The sequence below is a fragment of the Pinus tabuliformis genome, chromosome 2_2, assembly GCF_031772625.1.
Source record: "Pinus tabuliformis cultivar Carrire ecotype Pingquan chromosome 2_2, CPIR1, whole genome shotgun sequence".
NCBI classification, from domain to species: Eukaryota; Viridiplantae; Streptophyta; class Pinopsida; order Pinales; family Pinaceae; genus Pinus; species Pinus tabuliformis.
In genome coordinates, this window is record NC_142300.1 from 453,056,158 (window position 1) to 453,079,073 (window position 22,916).

Here is a 22,916-nt window from a genome sequence, read left to right on the forward strand (position 1 = left end):
TACATTTTCAATGGATACATTACAGCAGTCTTTTCAAGTTTTTCATCATCCAATAGCTGATGTTTTGGATGAGGTTTGCAGTCAAAGTCTTTCTCCATTGACCACATGTGAGCTTGAAACATGTGCTGATATGAATTTGATCCAGCAATCAGTTTCTTTGTCATTTTCAGCAGAGGTCTCGTCACAAGGCTCAGATCACAATTTGCATTCATGGTATGAGGAAACGAGAAGTAATCCATTGGATGAGCTAAGTTCCAGTGTGCTTGAATTTCAAGATCCTTATGCAGTGTTTTTGGAGGTGGATAGAGAAGCCATATCATTCAATGGATCTGTTTCTAAGTTGTCATGGGAGTTGCCTTTCAGTAGTTCTCTCTTGTTGTTCATAAGTGAGCACTTGCGGAGACTTCGAACAGCAGACAAGATACTTACTTGGTTACATTGGTTGTTTCATTTCACTTGACCAGGTGATGAATGAAACTGTTAGGGTAGGTTTTGATGAATAAGCTCCCCTTTGAGCATCATTTTCAGTTTGTCGGTTGTGCTTAAGTATCGAGTCAGTTTTTAGTTGAGTGAGAGTCAATTTGTGTTGTCAACTCATCAGTTTTTAGTCATGCATTTCAGCTTGAGTTTTTGACTCAATTGCCCAATAATTGTAAAACAATGGTCTGCTCTCCCAGAGGTCTAAGGTTCTTGGCACCTCCAAGGAGATACCATCCCCATTGGAGCCAATGTTAGTGTCGATCTTAAGCCCTCCATCAGCGATCAAAACTCTTTGCATTTGCATATGTAGGTGTCTCATCAGTGTCAAATTTTGCATCCCGTTAGGCATGCCATAACCCTGATGGAGGAGCTGGTCTATTTATACCCCCCTTGGCTTTGCTGTATCAGGTCATATCAGTCTTTAAGCTTTTTCAAGATTGTCTTGTTTTGTCTTGAGGTCAAAGTCCTAGGTCTAGGGTTTTGGTCATTTATCTCTGCAAGGTCATGTCTTTGAAAATCCATGAGTACTCAGCAAGCCAGAGGGAGGTTTGCAAACGTGTTTCTTCGATATTTTTATCTTGTACAGTGAATTTTCACCTTGAATTTAAAAACTCTGTTTTTAAAGCCAAGGTCATTTTCCGAGTTTTTGTAAATAAGTGATGAAATTTCAAAAGTCTTCAGCGGACAAAGTGCAACCCTGGTCCCCTTGCCAAGGTCCCTCGGATGATCTACCTGCAAAAAGAATCAAGTCAAAGCACTCAATGAGTCAAATTCAGGATAAAGGAAACCAAAAGTCAGTGTTATAAAAGTGTCAAAGATAAACTTTAGAAAGTGGGTTTATGAATGAATTTTTTTTTAAATGAAACTTATAAAAGCCCAAATTCCCTCCTTTCACTCTCATTGTGCATCCTAACGCTTGCAAGAGAGGTTTGAGAGAGTGATTGAGAGAAAGGAGCAAAGACAGAGCGATTTCGGGCAGCAGAGAGGGGCGCGACCCGTCGAGCCAGGTGCGCGACCTGTTGGGTGCGCGCGACCCGTCAGAGGGTCTCCCACAGTTCAGAAAAACAACGGGCGCGACCCGTCAGAGGGGCGCGACCCGTTGGGCGTGGTGCGCGACCCGTTGGACTGTTTTGCTGCAAACTCCAAACAAATTCCCTCAAACGCCCTCCAAGCTATCAAATTGTTCGAGGTAGGTGCTCTAAACATGGAATGGTTGCTGGTTATGAATGGTGGATGTCATGAACATGTTAAAATGATCAAAATTTTACAAGTGAAACTCCTTTATATGTCTGCAATGTTAATGAGCAAACTGTGCTAGGGTTTGTGTTGTTTCAAGCTACTTTTCCCTTTGGTTTGTTTCCCTCCTTTCCCTTTCACTCACACTTATATGTTCATCTCTTTTCCCATATTATTTTACAAATCAAATGCAAATCTTTCCCCATCCCTAATCACTAAAATGAAAACCCTATCCCTCTCCCAAAGCATCAAAAAACAAAATTCAAAACCCTAGTTCTCCTCCACCATATGCATGTGTAAATAACAAAAAATGTTGGTAAATATGTCAGCATGTTTTGTGCATGGTTTCCCTATTTCCCCTATTAATACATGTATGCATATTCCCATGTTCACTTTCATATATGTTTTTTCCCATATGCAATGATCTTTGCAAATGATTTCCCAATTATAAATATGTATTCCTATATGCATAATGATTTGCAACATTTCCCTTAAAAATTCCATGTTATATTTATATATTCCCATTCCTTGTTAAAAGATCCCTCCCCTAACATTTCCCTCATGTCTTTTTCCCCTTGAAACAACATAGAGTTCAGCACTTTTTGCAGGCAGAGACAGCACTTCAGTTTGTCCACTTTGCTCCTAAACCATGTCAGAAACCGAAACTTATGAGCAAAGTGATGACCATTCATCATCTACAGAGGATGAGGTACAGAGGAGGCCTCGTAGGGGTGGTAAGGGTGGACATCATAAGCGAGAGGAGCCCACCTCTTTCGCAGAATTACAGGCTTGTCCTATGGCAGTCACTTATTTTCAGTACATGTCTTGTTATCAGTTTTGTGAGAGGATCTCCCATTTTCAACATCACAGAGAGTTGGCCTGCCTCTTTGTTTTACATTTGCATGATGGACATGTCAATCTAGCAGGGGTAGATTTTACATTGACACCCGAGGTGATCTCACATGCTACAGGGATACCGAATGTTGGTGAGGTGTGGCCTAAGCGCAAGTTGCTAGATACTGTTCACTTTGAGCCTTATGTCCGGCCACCATTCTTGAGACATTTAGCGGGTGTTTTTCCATTCATATTTCTCCGGAGCGAGTATGCTCCCATCATGAGGCTTATTATGCACTATTTTACCTGTGAGGGCAGATTTTCACAGGTGTACTCATATCACATTCGCCTCTTGATGCACTTCACCCGAGTGAGGATGATGAACATCCCGGTTTTCTTCTTTCAGAACATTCAGAAGATGGTGCCCATGTTGCAAAGGAAGACCCCGGCCCAGCAGTACAGGAGCTTATGTCATTATGGTTTGATTCAGCTCATAGTCTTGCATCAGTTGACACAGCAGGGTATCTCATGGGAGGAGTTTATCTCTCGTGAGTTTTTCACAGTGCCACCCCAGCCACATCATGAGGTCTTTCATGAGGAGGGAGGACCATCTCAGCAGCCTGATATTCCGGTCACCCGACATGTCAACTCCACACCTCTGGTCACCTATCAGAAAGGCCCAAGCGCCTTATTTGCAGCAGCCAGGCAAGTACTATCTCCACAGCAGGTGGAAGGGGTCTCGCCTTCATCATCAGCTCAGCGAGTGTTATCTCCAAATCAGGTGGAAGGGGCCTCGCTCTCTTCATCAACACAGGTAGCACAGAGGGGAAAACAGCCTATGATTCATGAGGGTCCATCAGGAGTCCCAGACACCGCAGTCATTTATCTTGAGGCCAGTTCTCCTAGCCGAGAGGCAAAGGAGATCATTCAGCATCTGAGAGCTGAAAGTGATGCTTTGCAGAGGAGACTTGAGGGTGCCCAATGGACTATCACTTACCTAGAGCAGCGGAACAAACAACTGGAGGAGGAGAAAGCACTTGATGAGCTATGGAGGATTCGTAGTGACCGAGTCTTGAACCAAAGAAGACCCGGTGATCCATTACCTGCAGACCGAGAGTCAATGCTCATCCAAGTGAATGCATACTTAGAGAGGTTGTTGGCTAAGGCCAACCAAGAGAAAAAGCTACTGAGGAATATGAAAAATCATTATTGGGCAAGGATGCATGTATGCAAAGCCAAAATGAAAGTTTTTCAAAGGAGGTTGACCGAGGCCCAAAAACAGAGAAAGAAGCCAAATCCCCTCCGTATCTTGGATGAGGCTTCACTCAAGGATCATGGCACTCATTAGCCTAGCCACAGCTCAAATCCCAAAAAAAATCTGAAAGTTTTGGGTAATTTTGGCAATTTTTGGAAATTTACAGGTTTTGGCTCCTCGCAGCTCCTTTTTGCAAAAACTCAGCATTTCTAGATTTTTCATGCAAAGTTACATATGCCTATGGATGGAATTGAGTTTTTATGGAGTTTTGGGCCTCCAAAAGGTCAAAATGCATGCAAAATTTGACTTTCTGCCCCTTTTTTGAGTTGCAGAAACCAGTCTTACGAGAATTAAGTTTTGATAGGGCAAATGACCTCCAAATCCAAAAATTCTAGTTGGGTTGGAAATTAGACTCACATACCTTTCCAACGAGCTATCCTGCACCCAATTCTGACACCTGCAAGTGCCTCAAACATAGCTCCAAATGTGCGCGACCCGTCAGGCAGGTGTGCGCGACCCGTCAGGCAAACTTTGCCAGATTTCACTGTAACAGCTCGGAAAAGCACAGTTTGACTTGGTTTGACTTTTTGAGGTTAATGATGGTCCTCTTTGATGTAATTGTGACACTTTTTATACACTTTTACCCTTTTGTAACTCTTCTAGAAGATTTATTCATGTAAAGGGTAAAAATTGAATGTATGAACTGGTTTTGAAGTTTATAGAGGCAAGTTGTTTTGACTGCCTATTTTGTAGTGCTTAGTTTAGAGGTGGTTGAAACAGCTCCTAGGATAGTGAGCTCGACCCATGGAGGCAGGGAAAGAGGTTATATCATCTATATTATGTACTTTCTTGCTCATTTTCATGGTTGGACTCTTGAGGGAGAAGCTATCATTGTATATTTTCACTGTATCTCTGCAATTTTTGGCTAAGGAAGACCAGGGTTTTGCAGTCATCTTTGGGATTCTTGTGGACTCATGTGTTGATGGTTTGTTTTCTCCATGTTCTTGTAAGCTTTTTTATGTGATTCATTTCCTTTCTTTACTGTTGCACATTAAACAAATGAAGTGTTAAAGTATGAATTCATGCTAGCCATGCTCTGCTTTTAAATTTGTTTAATTTCAATGTTTTCTACTGTCTAAAGGGAATTCAAAGTCATTGTTTGCTCTCTTTAGCTCCTCATCTTTCATTCCTGATCATCCATCTCAATCAAAGGCATCAATACAGTCTCCTACCTCGCCCCAAGGAACCCCCTGCAGAAACTGTGTCAAATCCCCGCACCCAAAATTGCAATTCCTCAAATTGCCACCAAAAACCCAAAAAACCCCAAATCAACCTTTTAAATCAGTTTACTAGCCTAATATCAGTGTTACCTTGTTGGTCATATCATCCCATTGAATATCTGCCGAGATTGACCGGAGAGAGCCTTCTCCTGCCCCGTAGGGCTAGCTACGAGGCTAAATGGTTTGATGTAGCCTTGAGGTTTACCTTTCTCAGCCTGAGGTGAAATTTCAAGCGCTAGCAGGATGATTAATGTTTAAAAAAGAAAGGATGATGTATGTTTGGGATAATATGATGAGGTCTATCCAATTAAACTCCCTATAATGAAATAGATCCCTCAAGAAAGTGTCCAAGAATGAAATATTTTTGTTAACTATCATTATAAGCATGTGCTTATGACATTTTTTTACTTATATTTATATTATGTTTATGACAGTGAATGTTAAACATTGTATTAGCTAGTATACTAATATTAACTAAATTCCTTGGTCAAATCATGAAGCACATATGCCACTGAGTATTAGCTTGGGATGAGAAAGTACCCTGTTCTTATAGTTTAGCTATTACCAGCACTTAATACTAGAATCACCACTTAAATACCTTTTGAACAATAACACCTACCTTGGTGGCAGGTGATGTGAAAACTATGATAATATTGAAGGTGTGATGATAATGGAGGTGTGATTATAATGTGGTGGTAAATAATATTCCTATCGATAAATGAATACCTTGATGGTAAATTTCCCATGCACATTGGGAGATGAACAAGAGTGGGGAAATTATTGGGACCTATATGCAAATATTTTGTGGAGCAGTATATTTGCCATTGAGTGCTTCCTTGGTGGTAAAACTACTCAATGAGATGGACTTGAAGACAAAGCTGGATGAATATTGTGTGGAGCTATAGAACACCGCGTATTTAATTTTTCAGTGAAATAAATCAATGCTTGTGACCTAGAGGAAGGAACGAGTAGCTATAGATGAAATGATTTGAAATTTTATGGTTAACCTTATAAAGAATCTATTGATGAAAGTGTAGGTTAATTTTCTTTAAAAAAATTATTATTAATATCATAAGGCTCATGTGTTTTTATTTAGGTGAACTAATAAATTATCCAGCGTTAATATATGAGGCTGACTACAAAGAAAACAATATCAACTTAATAATATTAGAGTGCACATCAACAACATAATGGAGTTGAAGGCCTTCAGGACTACGCCATTGTAGTGACACTAGAAGCTTGCGATGTCCATTGATCGCCATGAGTTATGCCATGAAAAATGTGTTTTGTTGTTAAAGCAAGGCAAAAGGATGCCTTGAAGGTGAAGAAATTATCTAGTGTTAGGAATCCTTTCCAAGGGATGGATCACTTTAGGTACTAATGAAGCAAAGAAGGGGATGCCTTAACTTGGAAGGTGTGTAACTACACAAAAGAGTAAATGTATTTCCCAAGGGACTAGTAAAGCAGAGAAGGGATCCTTGAACTTGGAAAGTGGGTGGTTTTCAAAAAAATCATGTGCATACTCAGTGGGATCAAGCGTATATTAGGTGTGCCCCAAGAAGTAATGAGTTGAACTTTTTTCCTGAAGGATCCCTAAGCATAGTGAATGGCATAGATAGATATGATTATTCAAAACATGGGAAATGTGGTTGAGATAAAGAGTTGCAAATAGAGAGATTTGTTTTTGTTAACATCCCCTATTGTTTAGAACACCAAGGATGGTGTTTCTTTAAGGGAGTGGGGTTTATAAGACCCCCCTATTATACCATTTATTATTGTAATGATGATTGTAATGTTGACATGGATGAAGCTGTTGACACCTAATCATCGGGATTGGGTGAATAAATGAAATTGATGTAAATAAATAATAGAAAATATGAATAGTCACTAGTAGATGAAATGAACAGTCTCTCCCTCATGTATATAATAAAGACCAACCTGGATGAATATCAATGAATTGATTTGAGGAGTTACCTCCTGGTCTGACATGGTATCAGAGCCAGTGCCTTTTTTGGCTTCCCTCTGCTTTGTAACTCCCTATTTTTCCTATGTTCTGCATTTTTTGCAGGCTGACATCTCTATTAAATTCCTGCGAAATATCATTCATTGTTGAAGTGCGTTACTACATTGAAGGAGTCGATTGGAGCTACTTGCTGCCTGGAGGTACTGTGGAGTGAGTTTGGGTTGAAACTCTTGGTGTTGATGGTGCCTCCACACAGGAGGAAGGAAGGCCGAGACTCAGCGACCTTCGTGTGGCTCTTTCATCAGGAGGAGGAATGGTAACTAATCGTTGTTACGTGGGATCATTGCTCCGTTGGTACACTGATCGCTCCTCACCATATTCCAGTTAATGCTCTTCCATATCCGTTTCATACATTGAACTCTACTTCCATTTCCACGCTCATCGCACCTAGTTGTTTTGAAGTTGTGGTATATGATATGGTTTTACATTGTTTTGAATCCGCATACCTCCCCATCACTGTGCTTCCATCCACTGCTCTGTTGTCACAGCTCTGTTGGTATACTGTAACGCCATACCATATTATTGTTGCATATATTCCCGACTCCTCATATACCACTGTTATTTGAAATCCATATATAGCGAAGCCTATCATTTTCCCGCATACCATATATCATTATTTTTTAATATATAACTTTGTGGACTCCGTTCAATAGTATAATGTTGTGGACACCTACGTTGAATGATATACCATACTTTGATATACCCAATACACCTCTGCTTTTGGTCAACCAACAGTCCTCCTGCTCAGTTGTATCTCTACGCGCCATACCACAACAGATTTCGTAAAGGGAGAGAGCCAAACGCTGTTGGCCAGAACCGAGACCTTGTTCTGGTGTATGATGCGTAGCGGAAGAGAGGAAGTAACATTCAAAACATTTGAGAGATATTTGGAGAAAAGGTGAAGTTGCATGATTCTGAGTCTGGTTCCTCGGATCGTGTTATTGAAATATCTAGGACACCAGAACAGACACACGCAGCAAAGAGCTTGCTTCAAGCATTTATTGCAACGGGTGGTCAAAGCCAGCCCACATGCAGTGCAGGCTGGGGTTACTAGCATGGGACTAGTTTTGATGAATGGCAGCCATGATGTATGATGCGCAGGAGGTATCTGAATAACAGTGTTTTTTTAATACATAATTTTTAATACATGCGCTGGCCTCCACCATTTTTTTTCAAAGTTAAACAAAGTTTTCACCAGAAGTACAATTTTTTACAGTATATTGTTAGAAGTATTTTTTCATAGTACACAAATTTTACAATACATTCAATCATATCTATTGTGGGAATAGTTCTCACTGGAAAGGAGAACTATCCTGAGTGGTCCCGGATGATAAAACACACCCTCATTTTCAATGAGTTGTGGAAAGGAGTGTGTGTTGGAGATGGAGACAAAGAGCCAGAACAACCTACCTCAGACAAGGAGTTCGCCATTTGGGAAAATAAGAGTAGCAAAGCCTATGCAATAATTGCAACATCTGTAAGTGAAGAGGTGAGTCACCATATTTCACCATTCTCAACTGCTTTCGAAGCCTTACAAAAGATGAAAGAACTCTATGACTCATACTATGCACTTGAAGTTGTTCAACTCATGATTAAACTCTTCACTCTTGAATTACAAAACTATGATCTGTAAAATTTATAATGCATGATATCAAATCCACTAAGGTTGAGTTGGATATTCCTCTTATCGCTTTTCTCAAGGCACTTTATCCTACTTACTCCAATTATCTTTAGTCATTGCAAGCAAATGGAAATCTCAAAGATATTATCTTTGACTCTCTTGTGAAAAAAATTACTAAAAGAGAGAAAGCTTTTGGAAAGAAGATAGCCCCTTAATCTTCTGAAGAGGCTGTGTGCCTTGCTCATAAAGAAAAGAATTTTGCTCAATATTCTTCCAAAGGAAGAGGTGGTCGAAGAGGAATAGGAAGATATTTCAGAGGTAGGGGGGTAGACACTCTCAAGGAGAAAAGGAAGATTTGCATTGCATATGCTACAAAAGAAATGGATCACATGATTCCCCCACATGCAAGTTACCTTGGGACAAAATTGAGCAGCAAAGAAACCAACCCAAAGGTAAAACTAATGACACAGACAAAGGTGAAGCACCTGAATCTGCTCATTATGTTGTGGCACAATGTAATATTGGAGTAAATGAAGACTTATTTAATGCTTCACTTGCTTCTTGGAAAAATGATGGGTTGCTTGATTCAGGAGCAACTTGCCACATGACTCATAGAAAATATTTTTTTTGAAGAATTTACTGACAGTGTTGATGGAGTAGTATACTTTGCAAACCAATCAAAAATCAAGCCATTAGGGCTTGGCACAATAAGGCTTAAATTGCATGGTCTTCCAGAAGTCCTTCTACATCATGTTATATATCTCCCACAGTTGAAGAGAAACTTGTTGTCCTTGGTCCACATCTTCCAGCAAGTCCACTCCATTCATATGTTTGATGGCAAGCTTGAGGTGAGAAAAGCATCTAACCACTCACTTTTCATGAGGGGGATAGAAGAATAAAGGCTTCTCAAGCTTCAGGGTACCTCTGCTTGTGCACAACATTTCTCATACAACTCTCATTATGAAGAGGGTACACTTCCATCAAGTTTATTATGGCATGCTAGATTTGGACATTTGAACTATGGCAACCTCGGCTTGTTGAAGAAAAATGGTGTTACTGGTTTTCCTACAATTCCTAGGAAACTTAAGCAATGTGATGCTTGCATTCTAGGAGAGCATAGCAAACAGTCTTTTCATGATTCACATTCAAGAGCACATAGAAAACTTGAACTCATTCATTCAGATTTATGTGGTCCAATGCCTATTCTTTCTGCAAATGGAAATAAATATATGATGACATTTATTGATGACTACACCAGAATGTGTTGGGTTTATTTATTGAAGAACAAATCTGATGCTTTTCAAACATTCAAGAACTTTCATACATGGATTGCAAATGATGCACAATCTCATATTGGCTCTATTCGCACTGATAATGGAAAAGAATATACTTCAAATGAATTTGAAAACTATCTTCGCCAACATGGGATCAAACATCAAACAACTATGCCTTATAATCCCCAACAAAATGGTGTAGCTGAAAGAATGAATAGGACAATCTTAAATATGGTTCGCTCCATGATGTTTTTCAAAAATGTAAAATTGATGTTTTGGGCTGATGCAGTTCTATGTGCTGTATATATAAAGAATAGATGCCCATCTAATGCTATCAGAAACAAGACTCCCTATGAAATGTGTTATGGGCACATTCCTTTGGTAAAGCATCTCAGGGTCTTTGGTTCCACCTGTTATGCCTTGATACCAAAGGTACATAGAAACAAACTTGGTGCAAGAAGTTGTAATTGTATCTTCCTGGGGTATTCAAACACCTCCAAAGCATACCGTCTCTATGATGAAGTTAATAAAAATTTTGTTGTATCTAGAGATGTAATATTTCTTGAAACATCCAAAGCTGACAATGTTGTTGAGCAGCAACTTGATTGCTTGGATAGATTTGCAAATGCAAAATCATTTCAAGAATTTGATAATCAGATTCCACATCTTGAAGGGGGGATTCCTATACTAGATTAACATGTGGAATCTTCTTCTGAAGCACTCTCTCCCCCACATGAAACTCCAACAACGAATGATACTTTAAGTGATGTGATTGATAGAATTTGGAGACTCAATCTTGATTCAATCCTAAGTCAATCAACAGAGCAGCCTGGAAAATCTGAGAAAGGTCCCCCAAAGTGGCTAACAAAGACACTTGAAAGTGTTCATCCTGATGAGGTTGGAAAGATAGGGACTAGAAATTCAAACCAACAAAATGGAGGTGATGTAGATGACACTGATTCACCTGTTGATATGGATGTTTCTTATGATTGCGAATTGAATTTGTCTACAGATTTCGAACCAACTTCCTTCAAAGAGGTTGCTTCTCATGATGAATGGAAAGAAACGATGCAAAAGGAGTATGATGCCCTGATAAAGAATGGAACTTGAAAGCTGGTTGATCCTCCATTAGGAACCAAACCAATTCGCTGCAAGTGGGTATATAAGAATAAGTATAAAGTTGATGGCTCACTTGACAAGCAAAAAGCTATGCTTGTGGCAAAAGGTTTTGCATAGAAGGAAGGGGTCGATTATGAGGAGATTTTTTCCCCCATTGCAAAATGGGCTACCATACGGACACTCCTTGCCCTAGCAGCTTAGAACGGTTGGAAAGTCCATCAAATGGATGTAAAAACTACTTTCTTGAATGGAGATCTAAAAGAGAATGTTTTTATGTCCCAGCCTGAAGGATTTGTTGTGAAAGGACATGAACATAAAGTATGCAAACTTGTGAAATCCTTGTATGGCCTCAAACAAGCATCGCGAGCCTGGTATGAAAAACTAACTGAGCATCTTCTGAAAGTCAATTTCAAACATTATGATCTTGATGATGCAACTTTATTTGTCAAGAAAGTTGGCAAAACAGTTGTATATCTTATGGTATATGTAGATGATCTTTTGATGACACAGAACAATGAAAGCTACATTGCATCCATAAATAAGGAATTGAAGAAAGGTTTTGAAATGACTAATTTTGGCTATGTTCATTACTATCTTGGTATTGAAGTAACTCAACATCCAAAATCCATATTCCTTTCTCACAAGAAGTACATTGGAGATCTGTTGAACAGGTTTAGCATGACAGAATGCAATCCTCTTACTACTCCAATGGAACAAAACATAAATCTCACATCCATTGAAGGAAAAGAATTTGAGGATGCAACAAAATATAGACAGCTTGTAGGAAGTCTCAACTACCTAACTACTACCAGACCAGACATTTCATTTGTTGTTGGAATCCTCTCCAAGTTTATGCAAAAGCCTTGTGAGGGACATTGGTCTGCTGCAAAAAGAGTTCTAAGGTACTTGAAGGGAACTCAAGACTTTGGAATCAAGTATACATAAGTAGACGACTTCAACTTGATTGGATACTCTGATTCAAACTTCTATGGAGAAAAAGAAACTGGGGTATCTACTTCAGGTTATGCTATGAGTCTTGGATCAGGAGCTATCTCCTGGAGATCACGCAAACAATCAGTTCCAGCAGATTCCACAACAAAGGCAGAATATGTGGCAACAGCTAAGGCAACAAATTAAATTGTGTGGCTCAGGAAAATTCTTGAAGATTTGTAGGTAAAACAAGTACAATCGACTCCGCTCATGATTGACAATACCTTGGCAATAAAGTTGGCCAAGAACCCAAAGTTCCATGATCAAATGAAGCACATCAATACTAAATATCATCTGATTCGACATCATGTTGAGGCCAAAACAATCCATCTCCACCATTGTTCCACTAATGAGAAGATTGCAGACATCTTCACCAAAGCACTTGGAAGAGAAAAGCTTGAAAGATTCAGAACAATGCTTGGACTCACCAACATCCCTTCAGATTAAGGGGGGGAATGTTGACACCTAATCATCAGGATTGGGTGAATAACTGAAATTGATGTAAATAAATAATAAAAAATATGAATAGTCACCGGGAGATGAAATGAACAGTATCTCCGTCATGTATATAATAAAGACCAACCTAAATGAATATCAATGAATTGATTTGAGGAGTTACTTCCCGGTCTGACGGAAGCATGACTATATGGACCTATAATTAAATATATACTAATTGTAATTTAAAATATAATTGATTAATTAACACAACTAATGGTTTGACAACCTTACAAATCCTTGGCTTGCGGGGAAAATTTCTTTCTCACCTATTTTATCTAAAGTTGCTTTAATGTTGGAAGCATGATCACCCGCTTATCTTTCTTGAAAATCCATGGCCCATACCACTTGAATAAATTAGTGAGGTTTCTTGTACACTCGATGGGTCATTTGTATGGCAATTTTTATACAACATCATTGGGTCTAAACTAAGTTGGAAGAGCTCATTAATGAATGTTACAAAGTGAAGAAGTGGAAATAGTGCCCTCACCTGAAGAGTGAGTAGGTGGCATAACAAGTCAAACTACCTCCTAACAGATGAAGGGATGTGATTGGACTTGGTGGTACAAAAGGACATGTGGTGCCCATTCCTGAGATTCTCTCTCTCTATCTTACAAATAGAAAATAGGATGAGCTGAAGAGCTAGGGTGCACTTCTAGCTGTCACATAGAGATAGCAAGAAGAGATCAGAACGGTGCACTAGATGCTCGGTGATTGGGAGTGTAGTCCTTGTTTGGGTCTTATTCCTCTATTTTCTAAAGCTTTGTAATTGAATTGATAGCCTACTCTCTGTGACTTGCGTGATCATTTATGTGGCTATGCCTTATTACCATTGAGTTCTTGTCTAAGGTTGTGTGGTCTGTATGGCCTATGTGAATTTTAGTGAGTGAATGGACCACTAAGTGTGGGTTGTTGATGTGGTGAAACATTGAAATAGTAAAATTCATATCCTAAAATTTTGTTCAGTCCATTGGTGTGAACCATTTCCCTATGCAAAAATTTCCCTTAGAACGTGGATTCAGCTCAAGGGTGGTCAGCGATAAGAAAGGTTGCAATGTAGTTGTCTTATGGTTGGGTGGAGAGTGGAAGTTCCCCATTTAGTTGTTACCCATTTCAAGTTCTTCAAATAAGTATTGTTGGTTATGCACGTTCAAATGCAGATAACTATGATATGCCTTATTTTATATGACTAATTATTAATCCTATGCCATTTATGTAACAATGCTTGATTCACTATCTAATCACGATTGACTAGCTAACTTGTATATCTATGGTGAATTATGAGTTTGTGATATGTGGTTGTAGCCTTCTTAATCATTTATAAGTTTTATGATATGTTCCTAATTGTTGATAAGATACCACTGAGGACTAATTTATGATTTCATAAGTTTCATTTATCTTTATACAATTATAAGTTTTTGCATATCACTACCATAACCATGATGATAAGTTATCTTATTAGGAGTTCAATCTATGTGTTGTGTGTATGGATCAGTTCCACCTCAGGAAGGTTATTGATATCTCTGTATGATCATGGTGAATGATTTGCTCTAGATGCTTTCCTAGTCATGATTTAACTTATGGATCTATGTATTTGTTAATATCCTCATGAATTCCAAAGTGATTTACATGAATATGCATGGTTTCTTAATATGCTTCAATTAGCTTGGCATGCACTGCTAATGGAGGAAGTTGGCATTCCTATTGTCTAAGATGAAATGCTATATGTGAGTTCTGCATAATTATGAGAAGCTTGGGGGCCTCTATTTTTGTTGATGTGATCATATAATGTAGAGCTATATTCATAATCATGTGTGACTGCTTAATGCGCTTAACTAGATTCTTAAATATTGTGATTCTGATTTTATAATAAGTTATGAATAACATTGGTGTAAGTTATCTTAAAGACTGTGATTGTATTTCCTACGGAAGGGTTATAATTGGTGCAATGAATGATAAATCTATATATCTGAAAGGGTTTACTTTGGACTCATTTTGAGGTATAATATGATGTTGTTGTATTTAAATTTATAGAGTAATGTTAGCTATGGCTTAGCCTGTTTTAGTCCCTAATAATTGGCATGTTGTTAGGTCCATTGATTGTCTTACGATTATGCATAACCATTTGGTATATTAATAGTTTGTATAAGGGAGTGTATCTATATAAAATAGGTTTTATGGGTAGTTCCCTACTTCAAGGATAACCTTGGTAAAACCCCATGAAGTTCTTGTACCTTCTAATTCTAAGTATTCTAAAAATCAAAATTTTCATATCAGGGTAGAGGAATCATAAACCTTTTAAAGTAATAGATGTATCCAGAGTCAAATTGGTTATTGGGAGGATAATGCATGTACGTTGGATAAATTTTTATTCTTGCGACCATTAGTTTATCCAAATATACTAAATGACTAGATACACTTGAGTCTTGTGGATTTATCTGAGAGTCTGGGCATCTAGCTAGGTAAACTATGTGAATATTTTTAAATGCGCTAGATTTAGGACAATATTGATGTTATTCATTCAAGTGGATATGGCTAGCGATATCCAGTGAGGGCCCCACTTGGGCGAGGCTATGTATTATTTTTATTTTGTGAGGATTATGTGATCTAGAGGATTCGAGACTTTACATAAGGTGAAAAAGTTGGTAGCTTTGGATTTTGGAGAGTCTTATATTTTTGTGGAAATCCCATTAAGACTAAATATCTGATGATCGAGATTTTAAAAGGCATGCAACCTTTCGGGAGTGGACCCATTTGGAGAGTTATAGGTGCAAGGCTGGATTGACGCTTAGGAAAATTTTTGTATCCAGGCCATCCAAGGGTAAGGCATGGTAGAGGCTTACCAAGACCTTGAATGGTGGGCTAGGACTAGATATCCATTGAAGTTATAGTTATTCAAAGGTCTGAGATAGTTTGGGAGGTATGCTAAAATGTAAAATTCTGTCTACCCAAAGTTCCCCTCATAACTGAATATAGTCAGAAAGTGTTTATTTGCATGAAGGGATTAGACCTAGTGGAGTCCATAAATTAAGATGTGGTGGAAGGAGCCATAGAGTCTTGGTAAGGCTATGTAGATGCGACGTAATGATTCCCTAAGGATGTGGACCAGATGACATGACACAATATCAACAAGACATGTGACAAGCAAAAATAATGCTTTGGTGTGGTCCATTAGGGAAATTTTGAGGTCTAAAATGGGCCTCCTAAGAAAAATGTAAAACCAAACTAAAATTTATAAGAACCAATAGGATTCAAGATGATGATGTCAACCGTGGGGGATGGTTCACCATTTTTGGAGTAAAAAAGTAAAAATATTAAAAAATAATAAAATAATAAAACTACATTTTCAACTCATATTTTGAACTTATATCCCTAAGGTTTTAATCAAATTTCGAGTAGGAGAACTCGATGGATGAAAAATTTAATTCCTCATCCGAGTACCCATGTTGCATACTTTTGATGGACCCTGCTACACAAAAAATGAGAAATACATGAAAAAATGTGATTGCAATCACCTTTTTCATGTATTTTCATTTTTTGTGTAGTAGGGTCCATCGAAAGTATGTAATGTTATGCTCCTATACCAATAGGTGTCATATTTCATGATTGACTGGTAAAATGCCAAATATGTTCATCCTTTCCATGCTGCAAAGGTTCCATATTTTGAAAATCAAAAAATTAAAAAATGAAAAGAGGGTATGCCATAAAAGAAAGATCAAAGGGCAAAAAGAATGAATTGGTCAAAAACAAAGAAAATGAACCCGAGATGAAGAAGACCGGGAAAGTGTGCTAGTCCAAAATGCCAGTACTATCCTATTTTTTGCAAAGAAGTTCATTGTGTGCAATTAGTGGACTTTTGTCACACTTGATGGATGGTAAAACAACTTAATCTTGGTCAATCCATGTTTAAATTTCCTGTTTTAGAGGTAGAGAATGAAATCTGTCCAAACAGTTCAAGCTTGGCAGGTGAGTAGTTAGGTAGAGAAGCAAAGGAGCTCAACAGCTAAATTCGAGCCCCTGGAAGAAATAAGGGCAAACTTAGACAGAATGGCAGTTAAAAGAAAAGAAGAGAGTAAGGGTTTGCTAGTTTAAATGCGCCCAAGGAAAAAGGAAGAAAAAAATGTTAGGTGTAACAAGCTGGGTAGGCAATTTTGATGTTGCAGAAACAGGTTTGTGAGAAATTGTCTCTTTTAAGGTGATTCATCTCATGGATATCATAAGTACCATGGCAAGGTGGCTACAAAACAGATGAAGCATGACTAACTTCCCTCCTCATTTCTCCAAGAACACTTACTAACCTCCCCACAAGGATGTTGGGATCTGCTCAATACTCCTAGTTCACTTCATTTCATAAAAAAAAAACTAAGTGAAACTTTGTTTTTACTTAGGCAAAGGAAGCCACATTTCGTGTGTAAAAATGAAGTTCTTCCATTATGCTAAGTTCTCCAAGTTCATAGCTTGGATCCCTTTCATTTCCCTAAAGCCTAAGTTGATTTGACCATGTAAACTTGGTGCCTACCTCTCATAAACCCATTCTAACATATTGACTTTATTATATAAACCCTCATATTTCCCCATGCCCGTATTATATAACCATATGAAAGCCCCAAGAAAACTAAATATCCTGCCCCCAGCTACACTATAAGCCATATGTTATTTTACAAAGGGAATTGAAAGCTTTATTTGGAACCTTTTAACAGTCCATTGCCACGCTATTCAAAAAACATTAATTAACATCCGATTGGTTAATTGAATTAACCCCCGAACCCGCAAACCCAACCAAAAGCAAATACCCCGCAAACATTATAAATTCGTTGATTTATATGGTGGGTCCCTGTGCCATAGTCTCAGCCATATCCCAGTCGCCACCAACCGTTGGATCTGGCCCTCGCCATCCAACGACCCACATGAATATCACGAGCCCTCCTCTGTCCGATGTTTAGCGCCTGGGGGATGGTGGTTTTGCCGCCATACCCTGGGATAGGTGGCAGTCTCCCGCGGTGGTTGCTTCCCTCCCCTCCGATACCACCATTGCCCAAAAGCAGTGCGGGGGCCAAACTGCTTACCGCCCATGCTCCCTCCCCACTGACATCATCCTCGCATCATCCACTGATGTCACAACCACGTCAATGCCACGTCACCCCACTACACGACAAAATACCACGTCATGCTGACGTCATCCAACTAAAAAGCGCCAAAAGCCCGCCAAAGTCAATTTTTCGTCAAAAACCCATGAATGTGTCGTTTTCGTTCATTTCCATTGGTTGCTTTCATGAGACCGGTGCCCGCGATTTTCGTCCAAATCAGTTGTTCGACCACACAGTCTGCCACCCAGCTAAATTGAGTCCATAGTTCAGCCTTCCAGCTCGTCCCGCGACCTGCAAATCGCACAGTACACTATCAAAACAGGTATTTACCCGAATTTCGTTCCCAAACCCCATGTTTTTTCAATTTTCTCTGCAAAATTGCCCGAAGAACCCAAATTTGAGTTAAATACACCGTACCATCTTCAAACATACGCGCCAAAACCACTGTTTTTGCCCATTTTTTTACCAAGAAATCCCACAAAATTTGTTTTCCCCTGCAGAATTCACCCAGCAAGCTAAAGTTCAAACTCACCGTGGTCTGCAATTGTCGGAAAAGAGCCCCAGAGTTATCATTTTACCTATTTGGCTACAAATACTAAATTCCAAGTTGAAAAATCACAGAGAAGTGGGCAATGGAAGCTCCAATGGCCCTGAACATTGCTCCCCTCAATGCACCTCATAAAGACTTGGAGTGGTTGCCCTTAGCTGATAGGGATTTTCAAATACAGGACTTAATTGGTGACAAAAACTACCTCCAAGCATACTGTGAAATAAGAAATAGTCACCTAAACAAAACTGATCTCTATGGGATATGGGAATCCAATCTGCCCAGATACTATCTCCCCTCAGTAAATGTATTCCCAGATGTCATCCACCTGTGTTGTGCCAATTATGAACCTACTCAAAGAGCAATCTTGTCTCCAACTAGAACTGTCCTTTTTCATATAACTCCTGACCCAATCAATGAAATGATACACTTCAAACCTATTCAGCCTCTGGCTCCTCTTTCCATGGGACATTTGGTTGATGAAGGCTCTAAATTATCCACTACAGAAATAGGCCAAATTGCTCAGTTATTCATGAGACCAGATTTCCAGACTAGAGAGCCACCTCCTTTTCACCATGTCTGGTTCAATGAAGTTGGAAAATTCATCATTGATATGATATCCTATGTCCTAGGATTTAAAACAAGTGAATATGTTGATGAGACCATTTTAGCTCTGATGTCCATGTTTATTCCAGGACATCCTCCTGCTGTCAAATTTGACTTTGCTACTTTCATTGCCAACAAGATTCATGACCAATTCATGAGTCTAGAAAGAGAGGGAGTCTTCAAATATACCTCTTATGTATATCATCTGTTCTTGTACTATCAAATAGACAGTTTTCAGTTTCCTATCAGAAAGTTGGATACTAAAGGAGAAAGGAGATCTGTCATATTTTGGACCTCAGTCTTCCATGAAGTCCGTAGCTCTCCTTACTCTTACTGTGAATTCATTGATTTGTTCATACATCCAGTTTCCTCTCTGCTGATGAGAACTCCTCCTCCTAGACTCTCTGGTGACATGCAAAAAATATTACAGCTCTCCAAAAGCTACAAAATAGGGGACTGGTACTTCTACCAGAATCACACTGAGATTAGGATATATGGTTGTGAGTTGTGCCCCTATAAACTGCCAAAATATGTGCCTATGAGACTCTTTGCTCTTGAATATTTCAAGCAATTTATCATATCAGATTTGACACATTTTCATAGTGCCAATAAAAAATCTCAGCTGAAGTTAAGAAACCAATTAAGCCCTTTCATCATTAACAAAAAGGAAGGATGGCAAGATGCTGAAAATATATTGGGTGAACAACTCAAATTGAAAAGGAGCTTTTGGTGGGTACCCTATGACCCAAATGGATTCATCTGTGATAGAAAGGTAAAAAATAGGCTATCAGCCTATAATCATTGTAGGATCCCTGAAATAGAGTAGTATGCTAATCAAGATGAGTGGGTAGAGGGCACATTGATAGAAGAGCTTATTGAGGAAGAAAAAATGGAGCAAGCTATGAAAAAACTAGAAAAGAATCTTGACCTGGACTCTTTTGGACAGGTGTCTTTCAAAGCACCTCAGCAAACTGGAGTGGGCACATCAACTGCTGCAACTTCATAGCAACTTGCCCAAGGAAACACTTCACCAGCGGCAAGGACATCTAAAGGCAAAGAAGTGTTGGATTTAGAGTAGCACATAATGACAGATCAACCAGCATCATCAAAGCAGCAAGGCCAAGGGAAAATTCCTCCTACCCAGACCAAAGCACCAGAGGTACCAGCATTGCAGACTCCTCTAAATGAGGAGAAGGGCAGAAAAAGGGACCGAGAAGAGACCACACCTGTAAGTGGGCCAGCAGAGCAACCAGGGGCAAAAAGGCAGAGGGTGGATCCTCTACCTGAAGAGGAAATTATAGAGGAGATCATAGAAAGTCCAAGAAGTGAGAGGGAAACCAGCCCACAAACATCTCCAGTGGTAGAAACATCCACCAGTTCTCACAGGCAGGAATTGGAGAAACAACATAGTGTGGAAATTTCCTCAGCAAGGCCACAAAGCAAGCAAGGTTCTGATATTAAGAGAACATTCACGGACATCAAGGCATAGAATGAGCCAATAATACTGCAACTTTATGATCAATTCCTCAAGATGACCCCCGCCAAACAACAAAGGTTAATGTCTACATATGACATTAAAGAAGGAAAAATGATCTTGAGCCACTTCAAGCCTAAAGTGTAGCAGCCACAGTCTGCAACTGATTATATTAGAACAAATCTGGAGGCTCTTGCCAAAGGCATTCACCCCATGGACCAGATTGAGTTGCACAAGAAAATTGGAGAGATGGTCTACTCCACATTGGCAGACAAAGCGATGCTAGCTCAACAATTTCAGAATTCATTAAATAACACATCTGCCCAACTAGATTTGGAAAAGGCATCTTCTTTGGCCAAGGACAACAGGATAAATTCCTTGGAAGAAATTATCATTGAGCTGGGACATGATCCCAAGGATGCCAAAGGAATAAAAGCATTAATGAAGAAAAAGGAGGATGACATAGCTGCCCTCAGGAAACAATTGAAATTTCCAATTACTATGCATCCACAAACCACAGAGGTTGTGTAAGAAAAAGTAGAAGAAGACATGATGGACCTGCTAATGAAGATGAATCAAAGGCTAAATGAGACAGAGAAGGAATTGGAGAAGGCATTGCAAGAAAAGCAGGGAGTGTCGACCTCCTAACCATCTCGAACAGCTCCTACAGCTACAACAGTAGGCCCTCCCACTGTCCCGGCATCAACAACAGGTATTTCAACAACAACAACAGTAGGCATCAGCACTACCATGACCACTGAAGAATTGATAAAGGCTATGGAAGATTTAAAGCTCCAAGTATCAGAATTAAAAGAGGCTAAAGAGAAATTGTCCAAGTTGGAAATAAGTTACGACAAATCTAAAATGACTGTGGCAGAAAAAACAAGAGAGGAGAAAGCATTAGAGAATTAAGTAAAGGCACTGGAAAAACACCTCTCTTTAGATAAACCTCTGGGAGAAATCAGGGGCATTTTATGGGCTAATATCAATGAATCAATCAGCAATGTGTGGAGATCCATTCAAATTATATATGAAAATATTGACTTAATAGCAATAGCCCATGTGGAAATTCAAAGGGCCAGAAATTTATTGGGACATAAGCCCGAACAGGCCAACAGGCTGATCCATTTTTTGAACAATAAAACCAAGGAAGAACTAGCAACGTTGGACATCAGAGACAGAACAGGCACCATCCTAATAGTCAAAATAGTTTTGACCATGAGGACCCTGATGCAGAATTTGGAAAGGAAGAGCCAAGACATGTAAGTGGAGGTAAACTCTTTTTTAGAAAAGTTTGCAGTTTTGCAGGGAAAGGGTTGCCCAGTTTGGTGGGAAACAATGAATACCTGTTGAGACAAGCTGAGTACCAGATCAGATTGAATAAATATGTTGTTGATCAACAAAATGCATCATCATCAAGTACTCCAGCAGAGAAGACCCTTCCATCTGGCCAAACTCTTTACAGCAACTTGGAAAATATGTCTTATATTGAGCATGAAGTATAGCATCTTTTTGCAGTCCAACCTAACTTCTACAGGTATACAGACACTGATGAGACTTTGATAAAACTACAAAGACATCAGTTGCCAGAAGAGCAGTGGTGGCAAAGCATGTTGGAAATCTTGTAAGCAGGTTTCAAACTTTTGTTTGTTTTCCCAGAACATAACGGATATCATAAAGTGAAGAAAGGAGCGGATGAGAATCACGCTGGGCAGCGGTCTATTAAAGCAAAATTAAAAGCACCCGAGAAAGCAAAGCCAGCAGCGCGGAATGTCAGTGAAGCATCCATCGGCCGACTCACCGAGCAAACAGTCAACGCACCTTATCAATTGAGCGGCCAGCACAACAGCATTTACTTCTGCATTCATTTCTCCCAGTTTTCAAGATCATTTACTTCTCCTATAGAGTAGGTAGAAGAAGTTATTGCTAGATATTATCTCATTGAGATATTTTGTAAACATTTTTGTACAAATACCTCCCCAAGCGAAGTATTAGGGGTTGGTGATACATTTCTGGAACTGCACTGTAACTCTGAAAACTCTTCTGAATAAAAGGTTGCTGGAATGCGTTGTTGTTGAACTCTCTGGTTATGGAATTGATGGCAGAGGACTATGTTGCATAATTCTCGAATTATTTCATGGATCAATAAGTCTTTTTTACTCATGTTTTACAGTTTTTGTGTTTTTATATATCATCTATGTTCATAATCTTAATAACAGGGAAAAATAATAACCCGGAACTTGCTTAACTGTACTTTGTGTTCAATCTCTGTTGTTGTTTATGTTTTCTTCAGAATTAGCATAAGCAGGAATTCTTAACTGCTCCTGTTTCCCCTGGTTCTTACATCTTGAATATGGCTAAGGAATTCTTAACTCCTCCCTGGTAATATTCATTCATTTTCCCTCTGTCAGCATGATGAAGGATTCTTAGTTTCCCTTCACCCCCTGACCCCATCTCACCCGATTCCAGCTTACAATTTGTTTCATGGTTGATTACCTTGCTCTGTAGTACCTCCATCTATCAAAGAAACCATATCCAACAGTTCATCTGCATAGACTCCATTAGCCCAATGGACTAAACTTCTCATATTTACAC